Source organism: Eumetopias jubatus, unplaced genomic scaffold (genome assembly GCF_037043125.1).
Source record: "Eumetopias jubatus isolate StellerSeaLion01/CBP00866 unplaced genomic scaffold, mEumJub1_p1.0 scaffold_7, whole genome shotgun sequence".
Lineage (NCBI taxonomy): Eukaryota > Metazoa > Chordata > Mammalia > Carnivora > Otariidae > Eumetopias > Eumetopias jubatus.
In genome coordinates, this window is record NW_028274813.1 from 30,938,562 (window position 1) to 30,958,067 (window position 19,506).

General features: G+C 39.8%; 1 long non-coding RNA gene across 1 annotated transcript; it reads left to right on the forward strand.

The window, feature by feature from the left end:
- The first annotated feature begins 524 nt into the window (after window positions 1–524).
- Window positions 525–19,289, forward strand: LOC114207463 (uncharacterized). The gene is made up of 2 exons (XR_003608856.2): window positions 525–794; window positions 18,639–19,289. It is a non-coding gene; the product is annotated as an uncharacterized LOC114207463 (long non-coding RNA).
- Window positions 19,290–19,506: the final 217 nt, after the last annotated feature.

Sequence of the window (19,506 nt, forward strand, 5' to 3'; positions counted from 1 at the left end):
ACATGTGGGGGCTGTGCCCTAAACTGTCAAATGCACACATTCATTTGTATGCCCGTTTAACTGCCAGCTTTAATCTGTTTTCATCTCTGTGTTCCTTTAGCCTTTCAATGATCCACAAAAAGGTGTGCTGGAGGGTTACTGAATGAGTAGAAAATAGATTGATAAATGACTGGATTACAGGCCATCTGGCAGCAAAAGCACTGCTATTAAAGGTCCAATGATAAGATATTACACTGATTACCATTCGACCTAACCATTCATAGCACTTAAAAAAAAAAAAATATATATATATATATATATATACACATTTTATTAAGCTGGCAAGCTCCCCATCCCACAAATAGCCACAGAGCCTAGAGTACTGGCTTCAAAATAATTTTTTTTCTTAGATGATTTTATCGAGTATCTATGTGCAAGGGAGTGTTCTAAAAAGACGTTAGTCCAGAACATGGGGGTTTCCATGTCAGATGACGGCGAACCCAATTCAAGTCTCTAAATCACAAGTACTGGCCGACGCGCCGGAACCAAAGCGTTGACGCTTGAGTTTCCGGGCGGAGGCGCCAGTATGTTGCGAGGGGCCGATTGCTTCCGCCTGGCGGAAGTCTATCAGGAGAGGACCGCGAACGCCGGGACTGCGAAAAAGCGAGGAGTGTATGACGTCCTCGTCGCCAGGGAGCTTGAGCTGCTGAGATTCGGGAGGCCACGCTAGCTCTGTTGGGGCGACCAAGCGAGTTGGAGAGTTCGGTCGTGTTTGTACACGCGCCGATGCGAGTCCCCTTGTTGATGATGGAGAGGTGAGAGCAGAGAGACCTGAGGAAGAAGTGTGAGGGCGGGATTCTGGAAGGGGCGGGATCGTGATGCGGTGAATCTGTGATTCGCGGGGCTGAAGGCAGGGACCCTGGCGCTCAAGGAATGGCCGGTGGATTGGGAGTCTTCAGGCAGTCCTCGTCGAGGGTGATCCTTGCGGGAGGTAACAAAATGATCCTACGTCAGAGCCAGATTCTAACCCAAGTGTGGAGCCTGCGTACTGCGGTCCCTGGGACGAAATGTAGTTCCTTAATTGTGCGATTTTCGGAATCTCGGTGCGTCAGTTTCTTAGTTTGTAAAATGGACTTAATTCCTATTTCACATAGTTGACTTAAGGATATATAAAGAGTTCAGCACAATGTCTGCCAAATGGTAGGGACTCCAAAGTAGTTACCGCCGTGTTACTCTGTTTACTTACAGCTCTTTTTACGTACCTTAGTATATTACTGCTCACATGATACTCGTTTGTGTTCTCTACGTGTGTTCCCTTCTACACTGATTGCCCTGAGAGTGAGGACTGTGTTCCATTGCTCAAGGGAGTACAAGTTGACTTTGGTGTAACAATGGAAGGATTAGGTCTTGGAACCAGTTAGACCTCAGTTGGAATCCAGACACCTCCTTTGATTTGCTTAGTGACCTTGTACAGGTTGTTTGCTTTTGCAATCCTCAGTCTGGTCCATAAACACAATAATTTGGATAAAGCTTTGGACTGGGAGGTAGGCCTTCCAATCTGAGTGAAGTCCAATTATACTAACGAGGCCACAGACAAAGGCCACTTAATTGTAAACACAAAGTGGTCTGTGTTTGGGAGGGATTATAAAATTTATCTCTGGTGGCCTGTGATATATACTAATTGCCCTGTTGGCCCAGTTGGAGTCAGACAGAAAATACTGGATTCAGTGCTCTTAAACCCAGCAAAATTACTGGAATGAACCCAAGTAATGCATCCTCTTTCCTTGTAGCAATGTTATGTAAAAACAGCATGTTGTTATATATATATCCCATAATTACTATAACATCTTCAAGGTGGATTATATCTTCTGATAAATATTACTAATCTTTATAGAATAGCATTCAGAAGAAGGTTTTAAAGTAACACGGATACACTTAATTTTCTCCGCAGATAATGCTCTTGAAAAAATAATGAATTTGATGCTTCAGATTCTCTATCTGTTCCCTCAGTTTCCCTTGCTGATAGCATCAGTGACCCACTACTTTCTAAATCTAATATTTTTTCATCTTTATCCACCCTGACTGTTCTATAGTATATGCTACCAAAGCTGACTTCCTGCTTTTTGGAAACCATGTTGTCTGTTGTAAACCCATTGTGCTTGTTTGCTTCTCCACCCCCCCCCCTCTTCCTCTTCCTCCTCCTCCTTTTTTGTTAGTCCTTTCTCATTTTCCTTCATGATTTTTTTTTTTTGGTCTGTCCATTAATCTGTATTTTTCAGTACTCCCTCCTACATACTTCTAATTCTACATGTCCAAAACCACACTTGAGTTATTTTTCAAGCTTTGTTCTTCATTCTACAATATAATATATAATATATGATATTCACCTCTATATATATTCCTCTTCCTCAGCCCCCACTACCAGAATTCACTAAAATCTTAGTTTGTCTCTTAAATGTCTCTATTCTATCACCTAATAATTTTTTCTACTACTTTGCTTTAGTCCTCAGTCATATCTTATATTCCTACTCATATTCTCATATTTCCTACTCATTGGGCAGGAATTATGAATGCCCTGGGACTAGGATTATCTTGAGGCTTCGTCATGCACATACTTAGCTTCTAGCCTAGAATGGCTGTCATGGTATCTACTCATGGCCCCTCCGGGTGGCCCCTCCGTGCTTCTCATAGCATAGAACATTCTCCTAAGGGAGTTTTCTGAAAGAGAATATCTGGAGACTGAGTTCCAAGTCAACCAGGTAGAAACTACTTCTGCTACTACCACTACTATGACTTCTTTCTTCTTCTTATCTATCTAGACTTGGAAGTAACCCAGGTTCATTATTGTTGCATTCTGTTAGTTACATGCAAACCACTAAGGCCAGCTGAGCCCAGGTTCAAGGGGAAGGGAATTAGACTCCATCTCTTGATGGCAGAATGGCAATGTCACCTGGCATAAGAGAATGTGGAATGGAAGATATCTTCAGAAAATACCATCTGTCAGATATATGTAATCCACGTGTATATATTTGTGTGTATACCTCTATATATACACAGCAGTAGTTTTCCCGCCAAAGAACAACAATATTAGTAAATTGGTTTAAACTTGTTTTCTGTTATTTTATGGTAATCAGTGTATATCAGTGTTGCTTCTTTCTTAGCTCCCTATTACTTTTGTAGTAGTGTACATGGCTGCTATACACAAAAACATAGCTTTAGACCAGGTAGCCACTGTGCAGGCAAAATGATGGTTGCCACTATAAATACTTGGAATGGTGGGTCTACCCAGCTTTTTACCTTTAGTAAGTCAACCTTCATAAAGAGGAAAGTGGTGGGGCTTCTCAGCCCTCATCACTAGTCACAGAATAGAGAACAGGTGTCTTCTTTCTCCCTGTAATTTCAACATGATTCATGTAATTTCAATTTACTGGGGTTTCCCTAGAGCCCATTAGCATATTACCAATCCTTTTTTATAGTGCCTTATTTCCGGGATTTCAATGAATAACCACTCCCATGTGCTTTTCACTGTTGGAGGAACATTCCTGTCACGTGTTTAAAATTATATTGATTGGTAGTGAGGTGCAATTTTGAATTTAACACAGGGACTTTGGAATTGCTATGGTCGTCTCCTAATGTGGGCCTACCAGGGCCAGAGAGAGAAAGGTGCCTCAGTCTGGTTAACCTCAGTTTGCCATACGTGGTTAGGTTAAGAGAAGGTTTCAGCAATGAATGACATTTCTCATTTTGTCTACCTCCTAGGTAACCCTACTTGTGACTGGCAGTTGCAATTCCAGACATACGCGTGTCTCTTAGTATCCTCTCGGCACACAGTGCTTCCCAGACTCTGTCCCACTTCCACATTTTTTGGTAATATCTGTGTGTCATTTTACTATCTGTATTAGTTTTCTACTGTTGTGTAACAAATTACCATAAACTTAGTGACTTGAAACAGTACAGATTTATTATTTTACAGCTCTGGAGGTCAGAAGTCTGACAAGAGTGTCACTGGGCTAAGATCAGGGTGTTCTCAGGGCTGCACTCCTTTCTGGAGGCGCTCAGGGAAAATCTGTTTTCTTGCCTTTTCCTGCTTCTAAAGTCCCATCTCCATTCCTTGGCTTGTGGCCCCTTCCTCCATCTTCAAAGCTGGCAATGGAGGGTGGTGCCCTTCTCACATCTCATCATATCACTCTGACCTTTTCTTCTGCTGCCCTTTCCCACTTTTAAGGATGGTGACTCCATTGTGATCACCCGGATAATCTACCTATTAAGGTAAACTATTCGCTACCTTCGTTCTATCTGCAACTGTAATTCCTTTTTGCTCTGTAAGATAATATATTCAATTCAGGGCGCCTGGGTGGCTCAGTCGTTAGGCGTCTGCCTTCGGCTCAGGTCATGATCCCGGGGTCCTGGGATCGAGCCCCGCATCGGGCTCCCTGCTCTGTGGGAGGCCTGCTTCTCCCTCTCCCACTCCTGCCTGCTTGTGTTCCTTCTCTCACTGTGTCTCTCTCTCTCAAATAAATAAATAAATAAATAAAATCTTTAAAAAAAAAAAGATAATATATTCAGTTCTAGTGATTAGAATGTGGACATCTTTGGGAGTGGTGGGGGATTATCCTGCTTACCACAAGGAGATTTTATTATTTTGGAGAAGTCCTATCTGAGTATGATAGGAAAAATGTAGAAATATCTCACAAATAACAATCATCATCATCATCATAATCTTTCATTAAAAAAATAAGACGTCTTAAATATGTTTGAAAAGCAAATGATAAGCTTATGCATATATATCAACTCACTAAAATAGTTAATGATATAAAAGGATACACAAGTTACTACTTAAACACAAATTTTTCTCAAACTTAATAATATCCAAAGAAATATGAGTCAGTGAGAATTTAAATAGTATTTTCTGCTTGTTGGATTGTCAAAGATTAAAACACTAATGTGCAGTTAGTGAAATGATTAGTGAAAATATGCACAAATATGCACACTCATTCATTGTTGGTATTAATAAGTTTGATGTGAATTTATAAATTTATCAAAATTTAAAATGGGTATCCCTTTGACCTAACATTTCCACCTCTGTGAAGTAAATATTCACATGTTCTTTACAATGTTATTTGTAATTTTGAAGAAAAGAAAAAAGGAGGTAGTTTATATGTTTAAACGAAAGCTTTGACATTTATGTATTTATATATGTTAGAATGATGTCCATCGCTTTAAAAATGTATGAGTAGAGGACTTCTCGTTCTGACCAAGATGGAGTAAGAGTATCCCCTAGTACTCCCTCTTAACTGAAATCCCTGGACATAATACAACAAATACAGGAAGATTCTAAACAGGGGAAAAGAAGATGACAGACTGCCTAGGAATCTCATAAAATGCAGTTAAGAAATGAGATGAAGTAGTCATCTGGCTTTGGGATATTGCATACAGATCTTTTGGTAAATAACAAAATATATTAAAAAAAATTACTTTATGGCAAAGTCAGACCTTCCTAGGCCTCTCCAGAGTTACTCCTTAACTTTTGGAATTGATGCCCTGTGGGCAGGATGGCTAAAACCAGATGACAGTCCCTAAGAAGTCCCATGCTTCTGAAGAAACACTCTTATAAAAGCTATTTCTAAGTAGGTAACAAATCTCTAGTTGTACTTGAAAGGCATTGACATAGAAGTTGTTGGGACCTTTGGCTCACATAGCAGCTTCTGAGGAAATCCTTCTGAAAAGCAGTGAAATTTAAATTGCTCAGAACATGATGACAGGGAAGGAATTTGGGGATTCTGGAAAAGAGGAGTGTGTGAAACAGATCATAGTCTTCTTGAGCAGGGCATGCCAAGGCAAAGAAGAGGAGGGGTGGGGTGATTACAGTGGAATCTATGTTTCTGGATCCTTTTATTCATTTGTATCATCTACTCAGTCTTTGGAAATGTATTAATTCACTTTGGAATGACCCTGGGAATCAAGAAAACTACTCTCCAGTTCTGCAGGATTTCTATTTCAGTTTTTGAAATACTGAAAATAGATTGAATTTCCTTATCAATTCCTTTACAAAACCAGTTTTCTTCAAAACATCATGTCCTTGTTGTGCCTTCTCTTCCTCAGCTTTCCCCACTCTTTATTTCCGTCCCTTTTCCTGTGGGTCTTCCTGTTCAGCAGCAACAATACCACTGCTTTACTGAGAAGCAGATGTGGTGTTGGTGCCCAGGATCCAGTGTTGGTGGTATCCGTCATATAAGCTGCTGTGTCTGGGCCTGTCAGTGGCAGTGGCCATGTCTACCCTGGACCCATCTGTGGAGCTAGGTATGCTCTGGCTTCATGGTTACTAGACTTGGCTCTCTGGCTTTCCCAGATTGTGTGAGCAGCTTAGATCACTTAGAATCTGTTTCATACTAGAAAGCAATAACCTAGACTGATGTAAACATTTATAAAGCGTCTGCTTGCTGACAGGATCTGGTGCTACAAAATGACCAAGATACGGTCCTTTTCCTCAAGGAATTTGCAGTGGAGTTGGCGCAAACTGACAACTAAAGAGAGAACTACAGGACCTCTAGTATCAATAGTGATAGACCAGGTGATTCAGATCAAACTCTGAGAAAACCAGAAAATCTAAAATTTACAACAAAAAAAATCTACTTAAAGGCATAAAAGATATAACAAGATAGAGAATAATTAGCAGGCTGAGAATGGAGAGAAAAAAGGAATCTAGAGAGCTGAGCATGGAATTTGGTGTTGTTTTTCCCCAGGAAGTGTTTCTGCTGTAGGCTGAATGTTTGTTATTTCTCCCCAGATTCATGTTGAAACCTAATCCTCATGATGGGATCAGTGTCCATCATGGGACCAGATGATTAGGTCATGACAATGGAACCCTCATGAATGAGATCAGTGCCCTTATAAAAGAGGCCCCACAGAGCTCTCTCCCCCTTCCTGCCATGTGAGGTTACAGCCAGAAGACTGAACAAGGAAGTGGGCTTTTACACTGAATTTCTCCAGACCTTGATCTTGGACTTTAGCTTCCGAAATTGTGAGAAATAAATGTCTGTTGCATATAAGCCACCTAGGGTATCATATTCTTTATAGCAGCCTGAATGGACTAAGTCAGTTTCTAATTTTAGAAGTGGTAGCTGAGGTGCTAAGAGATTATGCAGTACTTATGACATTGTTGGAGGTATAATAATAAAAAAGTTGGGATCCAGGGCCCACCAAAAGGGGTACCTAGTAGACTATCATGGCTTTGGATTGGACAGTTAGAGAGCTTCACTGACTGATACTTGGAGAAACATCCTAGAGTCCATTCACCTTGAAAATAGGTTGGCAGTTCCTTAAAATTTTAAACACAGAGTTGCCATATGACTAACAGCTCATATACCCAAGAGAAATTAAAACATATATCCACATAGAAACTTCTACACAGGTATTCATAGTAAGTAGTATTATTTATAATAACTAAAAGTGGAAATAATCCAAAGTATATAAGCTGATGAATGGATAAACAAGTGGTATATCCATACAATGGAATATTATTCAGCAATAAAAAAGAATGTAGTACTCATGCATGCTACAGCGTGGATGAACCTTGAAAACATGCTAAATGAAAAAAATGCAGTCACAAAATGCCATGTATTATATGATTTCTCTTTGTATGGAATGTCTAGAAAGTGCAAATCTATGGAGACCAAGTAGTTGAGTGGTTGCCTAGAGTTGGGCAGAGAATGGAGAGTGAGTACTAATTGGTATGAAGTTTCTTTTTGGAGTGATGAGAATGTCCTAAATTTAGATAGTGGTAAGGGTTACAGAGCTCTATGAATATACTAAAAACTCTTGAATTGTACACTACAAGCAGGTGAATTTTATGGTATTCTCAGAAGCTCTGTTTAAATTTTTTTTTTTTTAAGATTTTATTTATTTATTTGACAGAGAGAGAGGGAGACACAGCGAGAGAGGGAACACAAGCAGAGAGAGTGGGAGAGGGAGAAGCAGGCTTCCCGCTGAGCAGGGAGTCTGATGCGGGGCTCGATCCCAGGACCTTGGGATCATGACCTGAGCCGAAGGCAGACGCTTAACGACTGAGCCACCCAGGCACCCCTCAGAAGCTCTGTTTAAAACAAAACAAAACAAAACATTATCTCAGTCCCTGAATTTGGATGAAGGTATTTTGGATTGCTGTTGCCTCTAGGCACTGGCAGAAAAAAAAAAGTGAAATTCTCTCTGGAGAATGAAAACAATGTCTTAGGCCACAAGTTAATTAAATTTGCAAATGTAATGTTAAACAGAATTTTAAAAGAAATAACCAAGCACACAAAGAGACAACATAAACAAGAACCAGTAGAAACAACAAGTACTAGGTTCATGGGGACTCAAGCTATTGAAGTTACCAGCCAGAGACTTAGAAAACTGTGCTTAATAGATTTAAGATAATAAAAGACAAGATTTTTAATTTTGGCAAAGAACTGGAAACTAGGAAAGACTAGTAAATTTGAAAAGGAACCAAAAGATATTCTAATATGAAAAATATAACAAATATTTAAAACTCAGGTAAAATAATAAGAAACAAAGCACAGCTGAACAGAAAATTACCAAACTGAAAGAAAGTTCTGGAAAAAAATATCCAGAATAAAACATGGAGACATGAAATGATGAAAAATAGTGATGAGAAGGTAAAATACAAAGAAGATACCATGACAAGGTCTAACCTACATACAATCAAAGTCCTAGAAAGCAGGTATGAAGTGAATGGGGCAGAAGCAACGTTTGAACAAACTAATGGTTGAGAATTTGCCAAATCTCATGAAAGATATCAAACTGCAAATTCAAGAATTGTTACAAACTACATGTAGAATAGTAATAGCAATAATAGTAATAAATGCACATTATAAAAAATTTGCTGAAAACCAATGAAAAGGAAAATAACTATAAAAACAGCAATGGGGGGTTGCCTGGGTGACTCAGGCGGTTAAGCATTTGCCCTTGGCTCAGGTCATGATCTCAGGGTCCGGGATGGAGCTCCACATAGGACTCCCGCTCAGTGGGGAATCTGCTTTTCCCTCTCTCTCTGTCCCCTCCCCTACTCATGCTCTCTCCCACTTTCGAATAAATAAAATCTTAAAAAAAAAAACAGCAAGGGGGAGTATTTTTATTGTCTAGCATATTAATAATAAAAATGGAGGGGAAATTTTTTATTCTGATGCAAGTTTATCTATAAAAAGCCTGCAAAATATGTCGGGCTTAATTAATGGTGAAATGTTGAAGTCATTCCCTTTGAGATTAGATCAAGGATTACCACACTATCCCCACAATTACCACTTATATTCAACAATGTACTGGAAGTCCTAGCCAATCTAGTAAGGCAAAAAGATGAAAATAATTGGTGACAGATTGGGAAGAAAATTTAAAACGTCATTATTTGAACGTGATTGAAGAATCCAGAAAGCTCCACAGATGAGTTTTTAGAATTAATGAGTTTAACAACTTTGTAATTTAAGATCTGTAGACAAGAATCAATTGTATTTCTATAAAGCAAGGTAAAAAATTGAAAGTTAATTTTAGAAACAATATCATTTATAATATTTTACATATTGCAACCCCAGTATTTTGCATCAAATAAAAGGTATTCAAGAATTCTTCACAGAAAATTAGAAAATTAAAAAGAAAATTAGAAAACATTGAGGTTAAAAGTGACCTAAAATAAAAAAAAAAAAAATGGGATGCCTGGGTGGCTTAGTCAGTCCAGCGTCTGCCTTCAGCTCAGGTCATGATCCCAGGGTCCTGGGATCGAGCCCCACATTGCACTCCCTGCTCCGCGGGAAGCCTGCTTCTCCCTTTGCCTGCTCTGCCTGCCGCTCCCCCGGCTTGTGCTCTCGCTCTCTCTCTGACAAATAAATAAAATTTTAAAAAGTGACCTAAAATAAAGGTAATGATATATACCATTTCATGGATTATAGGATTCAAAATCATACAGATGTCATTTCAATCCAACATGATCTATAAATTTAATACACTCCAGTCACAATTCCAACAACTGTTTTGTGAAATTTGAGAAGATGATTCTAAAGTTTATGTTGGAAATTCAAAGGCCCAAGATTTGCCCAAGACAGGTTAAGGTATATGTGCAAGGATAGATGAATAGACAAGGTAAAAAATAAAGATTAAGGAAAAAAGACCCATACATCTCAATACCTGAGTTATGAAAAAAAAATTAAAAACATAGAGCATGATGTAAAGGAAGATTTAGATATATAGCTAGGACAAAGAAATATGCACATGCCCCAAAAATGGAATCTTGATTCTTATCCCATACCACATGAAATCGGTATTCCATTAGCTGTATGTCTCCATGTAAGAGATTTTAAAAATCTTAGGTAATATTAGATAATACATTAATTCAGAGCAGAAAAATAATTATTAAATAGGAAATAAAATAATTTACTATAAAAGAAAAAACTTTTTTAAAGATGTATTTATTTGAGAGGGGGTGGTGGGGCAGAGAGTCTTAAGTAGCTCAGCACAGAGCCTGACAAAGGCCTCAGTCTCACAACCCCGAGATCACGACCTGAGCCAAAACCAAGAGTTGGATGCTCAACTGACTTCGCCACCCAGACGCCCCTAAAGGAAAATATTGATAAATTGGGCAATATTAAAATGAGGAACTTAGGTTCATCAAAAGATAACACTAAGAAAGAGAAAAGACAAGCTTTAAACTGGAAGGACTTTATTGCCACACATAAAGTCATTAAAGGGCTTGTGTCCAGACTATAAAATGAACTTCTTAAGAATCAAAAGTAAAAGGAGAAAGGCTTCACAAAGGAGGATATCCAAACTGTCAATACAAATGTGAAAAGGGCCCAGCCTCATTAATCAGAGAAAGAAATGCAAATTAAAACCACAGTGAGATACCACTGCATGTCTAGCAGAATGGCTAAAATATTTTTAAAAAGAAGAAAATAGTAGGAATTGGCAAGGATGTGGAATACCTAGAAATCTCACACGCTCCTGGTGGGGTATAAATTGGCACAATTAATTTAAAAACAAGTGTATGCCTGTGCATCAAAATACATGCATAAGATTGTTCATAGCCACATAATAGCATGAGTCATAGCAGTAAAAAACAAATCAACCAAAAAGTCCATTATCAGTAGAAGGAAAACACGTGAGAAATGGTGAGGTGCTGACTGAGGCAGGGTAGAGACAGAGCAGAACAGAGAGGGGGAGAGAGAAGCATGATTTGAAAAGGAAACTAACCAGATAGGAAGACAGATTAGAAGGAGCAATGAGAAAGAGGCAGAAACCTCAGTGAGTGAGCCCAAGATCTCAGAGTTGTGCTGGTTGCCAGTGGGGCGGGGCCGGGGGGTGGGGGGACAGAAGACAGAAGGGGTTGATCTCCTTTTGTTCGTTTAACAAACATTACTGAGCACCATTTATATCCTAAGCACTCTGCTAGAATTTCAAAATACAAATATAAGAGTGCAGTCAGCTGAGTCTTCATTTGAGCTTTACAATAGCCTTTTGAATCCAGACAGTCATTTACATTTGACAGATGGGCTTTTGTGGCTCCGAAATGTCCTTATAGTTAATGGTGAATTTGGGACTCAACTCATGCCTTTTTGCCTCAGCGCTTTTTCTTCAGCCAAATGAGGTGAGATGTGGATGGGAACAGTGTGTGAGGCCTCAGAGGAACACATTTCTCCACCCCAGAGGTACTTGCAACAACCAGAGACTCAAAGCACGTGAACAAGCTTATGTTCAGTGTAGCCAGGCCAGGGTTACAGGGTGACCAGCCAGCTCTCCTCTTCCATGGGCTTCTGTAGCAACAACCATCAACTTCTTTTACTACTCTTCCTGGCCTGGTTCATTCAAGCCTTGATTCAAGCGTTTCCCATGTATTATTTGGGTGGCTACTAAATAGTGGACACTGAGCAACTTATCAGAACCACCACACACAAACACAAACCCAGACACATTCTGTAGCCTCAGGGAGCTCTCAAAACTCTCAACCTGGTAGATTAAGGCAGAGCTATAAGCCAGTGAGGGGAATGGAGGGTTTGGGAGCTTTGAGAGATGTAAGGGCATGGCATTGGGAGCGCAGAGGAGGAAGTGGTCAATTCTGTTGGGATTTAATCTTGAAAAGCGGTAGTGTTGCTTTTAGGACAATTAAGCAGATACTCAGGAAAGATAATAGCTCTAAGCCACAGAGCCAACAGTCTGTTGTGTTTTAGGAAACTTTCTGAGATCTTGCTGTTCATGTGGTTATATTAGTAAGCAGCTGATTATGTTGATATATAAGGCAAAATCAATATTCTTAAGGTGGCAGTATGAAGAGGATAGAAGACAAATGAGTATATGCTTCAAAGGAAGCTAGGTAGAAATCAGAGTAAAAACAAAACCCATATAGGTTTTATCCTGAATGGCATCATACATGGAAATCAAGGGAAAAAAAGATTTTCAAGAAGAGAATGTTCACCTGCATCAGATGCTTGAGACTTTATGTGAGAAGAGACTAGAGGACTGGTTATTGTGTTTGGCCACATGAAAGTCACTTCAGAGGAGGATTGGGGATAAAGCTGAATTGGAATGGATGGAAGAGAGAATGGGAAGTAAGGAAGTGGGAACAGGTAATGTGGAAAACTTCCAAGAAGTATTTTGCAGTTAAGGGAGGTAGAGAATGGAGTGGAAGCTAGAGAGAAGACTAAATTGGTTAAGGTCATATTATGGAGGATGTTTTTCACATTGGCGGTGGAAACCCTTGAAGATTTCAGAATCATAAAATTCATTGAATGGGTGGCGTGGAAGGGGCAGTAATAACTTGGAGAGGGCGAAGTTGATAGACCAGTGAGCAGAGAGTCCAGGAATAAGGGGGTAGGGATATGAACCTGGGTGGTGGCCACCAGGATGGAAATTAACAAACCGAATGAGGGAATTTTAAGATTTTTATTTGAGAGAAAGAGCGTGCACGTGCTTGAGCTGGGGGAGGAACAGAGGAAGAGGCAAAAGCAGACTCTGTGCTGAGTGTAGAGCGCAATGCAGGGCTTGATGTGGGGTTCAAAACCAAGAGTTGGACGCTTAACTAGCTGAGTCACCCAGGCGCCCCATAACTGAGGGCTGTTTTAGAATAGTGATCTTTCCTGAAAGATGTTCAACAAAATGCCCAAGTCACTTACTTAGAGACAAAAGTATGGAGCTGAAAGGAATCTGAAAGGAATCTAATCTTATAGAAAAGGAACCTAACACCCAGGAAAGGAGTTAAAGCATATATCTTACATGGAAAGAAATTATATTACATGTACCCACATAAGTTTATATATTTATGCATTGAGAACATAAAATGTACCTGAGGACACCCGGTTAGGGGTCCTGGGTAAGATCATCTGAGTAGTTTGCTCCTTGGTTTTCAGCCCCATCCAGCAAATGGTAGGACCTTAGGCTTTCCTCATTCATGTCTCTTAGGTGTTCCCAAAAGGGCAGGGCCATGGTACACATTAACAGAAGTTCTGGAGGACATCAGTTTAGGCTGCTGGGCTCATGGGGTGTTTGCTCTGCACTTCTGTTCTGTGGCCATCTTGGGTCTGTCACCTCTCACCCTCTCCTGTGCACATGTGTGGTCCTCAGTTGGCCAACTCTCCCAACATTCCTGTGGTGGTGGCTTGTCCTCCAATTCTGGTTACGATTTGGGCACCTGTCCTCCATATTGCTGCCACTGGAGCCAGGTTGGCTCCTAGCTGCTGCTAAGACCTTGGACAAATTAACTTCTCTGTGGCTTTTGATACCCACTTGGAAAATGGTACAAATATTACCTCTTACCTTATAGGTTTTCCTTGAGTATTATTAAATAAATTAAGTACTGTAAAACACTTAAATATATTAGTATTTAGAGAGCTTAGAACACCACTTGGTACGTAAGTATTTTTACAATATTATAATTATACTCACCTGATACTATGGATCAAACTAAATGTTGTGCTCAGGCTCTCTTAAGAATTTTCTTAAGCATGGGTATTTCCTTCTTCTGTGAGCATTTATCATGCAATAGGATACAGTTTCTAATGGTTCTCATGTATTCTTTAATACTGAAGTATGTTGAAAGCAGCCCGATGAATTATTTTATCATTTGAGCCATCAGTCTGGCTGTAGCTTTTCTGTAAATCCAGATTTTCACACCTTAGACTGCAAAAGTAATACAAGAAACTGTGAGCCCCTAAAGAGCACAGATTAAATCTTTTCCATCTTCATGTCTGCAGCAGTACCCAGTAGGTGTCTCAAAAATTGATGTACACTTATAATTCATTGTCTGTCTTTTCAGTAGGAATGAAATACTTTCTTTGGGGAGAAGTCTTCAAGCTTGGTACTTATTTGCAGTTAGTCAGTGTAAGGTTGCAAAATTTCTTCTCTACCATGGTGGTAAAGCAAATGATTCCTTTTGGGCTCAGCTTAGGTGCCAGAGAGACCCAGCTGATATTTATACTACTGCATAATCCCAGGAACTTTTAAACATCATGAACAATTCTCATTTTTTTCACTCTACAGGACTTGATATCTCACTTTATGTTACTGTAATAATTCCTCTTGATATTGAGTTTCTTCTGTGGAATAGTAAAAAATTTGAATTTTCTACCAACCATAGTTACTCCTCTAGTGGTGTATTCCTGGGAGAAGAATGGGAGAAGTGGTATCTAAAAGGGAGAAGTAACATTCTTTTCTCTGCAGACATAGTACTTCAATCACGGCAGATATCCCTTTTGTTTTCTTACACAGTTTTGTTTAAAATATTTTTGTAATGAAGAGTGCGACTCTATTTTTTGATGTTTAACTGACATCTTCTAAGCCTCATCTCTCCCTCTTGGCCGTCTGTCCCACATATGGGCAAGCTGATAAGAAAGCCTGAGTGATCTTTCCTTTGTGCCTGTGGAACTTCAAACCATGAGGAACTTCAAACCCTTGCTGTAATCACCTTCCCTAGTCACCCTAAAAACCTCACACCAGTCTTTTCCTGCTCTCTCAAGCCATTTTTGAGCCTGCTTGGGAGCTACCCTGTTCTCCCCAGAAAGCCTTATTATATGATTAATAAATCTTTTCATACCTTCCTGGTGTCTCTGTGCACATTTAAGTCAGATTTGAATAGGGGTCCATCCAGACCCAACAATGTATGTGCAACAATTTTACTAAATGTTTAATGCATACAAAAGAATGTTTTTATGTTTAAAGTATAAAAGCAGCAAATTTTAAAAAAGTTCTAGACCTAGGGGCACCTGGGTGGCTCAGTTGGTTGGGCGACTGCCTTCAGCTCAGGTCATGATCCTGGAGTCCCGGGATCGAGTCCTGCATTGGGCTCCCTGCTCAGCGGGGAGTCTGCTTCTCCCTCTGACCCTCTCCCCTCTCGTGCTCTCTCTATCTCAGTCTCTCTCTCAAATAAATAAATAAAATCTTTAAAAAAAAAAAGTTCTAGACCTATCACCCAACCTAAGAAATAGAATGTTACCATTAAATTTTGAAGTGCTTTTCCCTGATTTCAGGCCTCACCCTGCATAAACCAGTTCCCTACCCTAACTCATCAAGGCGTTTTGGATATTTGATTATCACTCCCCTTATTTTATTTTTGCATTTTAACTACAGATATACGTATTCCCAAGTTATATATTGTCTTGTATTATGTGTTTATTTACTTAATATAGATGAAATCATGCACTATAAACTATTTGGGTAGTTTTTCTTGTTGATATTATGTTTGGAAGTTTGGATTCACACAGCTGCATGAATTCATATTCTCTACTGTATTATATGTCCATAGTGTGAACAAATTACAAATAATTTATGGATTCTTCCCTTATCTTTTGATCTTATGTATAATATTGCATGTAAACCTTCTTGTACATAAGCTCTGGTGAAAATGTGCAAGGGTTTCTCCAGCATGTATGCCTAGGAGTGGAATTTCTTCATCATACCATATCCACAATTTAACTCTATTTGATGATGACAGATTGATTTCCAATTTCATATCTAACTATTTGGATAAACAATTTTTATGGCACCATTTATTGAAAGGCTCTTAACCCACTGATCCGATCCATGTTATCACTTCTGTCATAAATCAAGGTTGCATGTATGAGTTCTCTGTTCTGATATATCAATCTGTTTTTATATGTTTCCAGACAGGTACAATTTGGCCTTATGAAGATAGTTATAAGCCTTGATATCTAATAGAACAAGATTCCTACTTTATTCTTTTTCTTCCGGAGTGTCCTAACTATTCTTGGGCCTTTGTTCTTCCATAGAAGTTTTGGAAACAGCTTCTTGAGTCACCAACCAAGAAAACAAAAAAACACCCAAAACTTCTTAGACTTTTAACTGGGATTGAATTGAATCTATAAATCAGTTTGAGGAGAAGTGACATCTTTGCAGTGTTGGGTCTATGTATATATAAACATAGCATAACTACCCATTTATAGAAGTCCTTCAGGAAAGTATGACCATTTTCCTCAAGAAGGTCCTACACATTTTTGGTAAGAGTTATTCCTAACTACCTCATTTTTATATACTATTGTAAATGTAAATCTTTTTTCTCAGGTTTTATATTTTAAAAGCTATGTTTTGATGGTGTATTTAAAGGACTTGTATGTCTTGATTTTGATTCCAAATACAGTAACTGCACAACATTGTCATTCCAGTAATTTATCTATAAATTATTGTTTTTTTCTCTACATCTTTGAATAATAACAGTTCTGATTCTTCCTCTCCAGTCCTTGTAACTTTTAACTCTTTCTCTTGCCTTTCACTGGCTAGAACCTCCTGTACAGTGTGGCTACCTAGTGCTGGGAATGAGACTGGAGAATGGCTATAAATGGACATGAGGGTTTTTTAGGGTAATGGAAATGTTCTAAAATCAGGTTGTGATGATGGTTGTACAACTATAAATATAATAAAATTAATTTAATTATATACTTAAAATGGGTGAATTTTATGGTGTGCAAATTATATCTCAGTGAGGCTGCGTAAAAAAAACAAAACAACAATAAAAGCAGCTGATGTTCCATGACAGTAATCTGACTGACCGGCATCTGAACCTAGACCATTTGGTGTCAAGGTCCTGACTGATTAGTCCCTGCATATGAGGCTGCTCTGATGCTTGCATAGCAGGTAGGATAGTAAAGGGGCAGGAGACACGTGCAAACAAGTCACTGAATGCCTGCCATCTACCCAGACTGCAGTGCAGGTACCAACCGGCCACAGTCATTGGCCACCACAGTACTGAGGTCATGGACTCGAGTGCAGTAGCCATGGTGGCACAGATGAAGGCTCTGCGTGGGCACAAGAGCATGGCATCCCTCATCAAAACTGACCTTGCTGCTGCTTCCACCCTCCCTGTCAACCACAGACACTGACGCCGAGCCCTTTTAGTGTGTGACTCTTTGAGGAGACCAACCAGTCACTTAGTGGCACGTGATTACATCAGACCCCTTCATGATGGGGCAGCAATTCATTCTGATTTGTTTTCTAAGTGTGCATTTACTTTTCCTGCCTGTATCAACTTGGTCAGTACCTCTATTCAAGGACTCACAGGATATCTGATTTACTGACATGGGATCTCCCACCTGTCACTTCAGATCAAAGGACCCAATTTATGAAAAAAGAAGTTCTGCAGTGGGTAGATGCCTGTGGGATTAACTGGTCCTGCTACATCCCACATCATCCATAAGCTGCTAGCCTGATAGAGCAATGAAATGGTCTCAGAAACACAGCTGAAGCAACAGTTTGGAGGTGATATCCTACAAAGGTATTCCTTCAGGATGCCGCATATAGATTAAAGCAGAGGTTGGCAAACTGGTTCCAAGGCCAAATCAGGCTTGCTGCTGTTTTACAAACATAATATTATTGGAATACAACCACACACATCATTTATGTATTGTTTGTGGCTCCCGTCATGCTACATCAGCAGAATTAAGTAGTTGTGTCAAAGACTGTATGGTCCACAAAGTCTAAAATAGTTACTGTCTGGCACTTTACAGAAAACGTTTGCCACTTTTTCCTTAAACCACTGATGATTGTATGGTTCTGTGTTACTGCTGGGAACCAAGGAGTGGGAAGGATGGCTCTGTTCCAGCAACCCACTTGGGAAGCTTTGGCTTCCAGTTTTGGAAACTTCAGGCTCTTTAGTTGAAGAACTAGAGGTCTTGGTTTCTAGAAAGGGGACACTTCACTAGGGGAAACATTAATAGTTCCACTAAACTTAAGGCTGTGGCGGCCATTGATCATTTTGTGCTCATTGTACCGGTAGACTGGCAAGAAGAGAAAAGAGTTACCATACTTGAAGGGGTAATTGACTTTGATAACCATGAGGAGGTGGGGTTGCTGCTATGTAATGGTAGTAGGGAAGAATATATTTGGCACACATGTGAACTACTGGGTTATCTCCTGGTAATCCGAACCTCAGTTTTCACTGTAAATTGGCAAATAGAGCTCAACTGTGGCCAGACAACAGCAGGGTAACCAAAATCTCAGACTCCTCAGGTGACAGACAGTACATGCAAGCCACCCAGACCAGCAGAAGTGCCGGCACAAGGTGAGGGGAATATAGGCTGGGTAGTAAAGAAAGGAAATGATCGGTGTCAGTTCTGACCTCAGAACCAACTGTGGCCGTGGAGGCTGTAGTTTATCGCACTAACTTCTCTTTTAAGTTTTCGTAGAAATTGTGACTAATCAGAATCCTGAAGTTGCAGAAGAATGGAGTGAACCTAATGTGTAAAGCAAGTGACCTGAATTGTGCACGGGGGTAGAGCACAGCAGACAATGTTGGTGCTCTGTCCAGATCTCCTTTTGTTGGCTCGGTGTACTCATTCTTCTCCAACTGCCGCAAGTGATGCTACTGATGCACCCGCACCATTTTCAAGAGGCTTGCCTCCGGGAGATTGGAGCAGCATCATCAGGAGATAGCTGGAAGTTACGCACTACTTATCCCCCTAGCAGCCTGTAAGGCAGTGACTGCCTAATGCGTGAGAAGGAGGTGCAAAAACCTCATTCCCCTGCTCTGAGGTGGGAAAGACCGTGGTGTGGTGTATGCGTCAGAGCTCCTGGAGATTTGGGGCTGAGGCTAGACCCAGCTAAAACCACAGTCTTGCTTTGCTTCTGCCATTGGTCTCTTCTGTTGCCCCTCATTCCCTTACAGATTTTTTTTTTCTTTTTTCTTCTACAGTTTTGAGTTTGAACCTTAAAAGATGCTGTTGATACGTGGATTGGTCTAAAACAGGCCGCCTGGGGTTGTGTTTGGGCCAAGATTTCTCATGTAATTATGTAATGTCTCTCTTAATAAAAAACTTGATTATATCTTTTCTGCTTTGTAAAGTTTGTTCTGTATTTTTCCCCTAATGTCTAAGGTTGCAATGCTTTTAGTTCATTAATTTTGAGCCTTTTGTGTGTACTTAGAAATATACAATTACCCATTTTCTTCAAAGTAAGACTTTAGCAGCCAGCATCTCACAAGTATTGAATATGACATTCTTTATCATTCAGTTCAGAGAATTTTCTGATTTCCATTATGACTTTTGA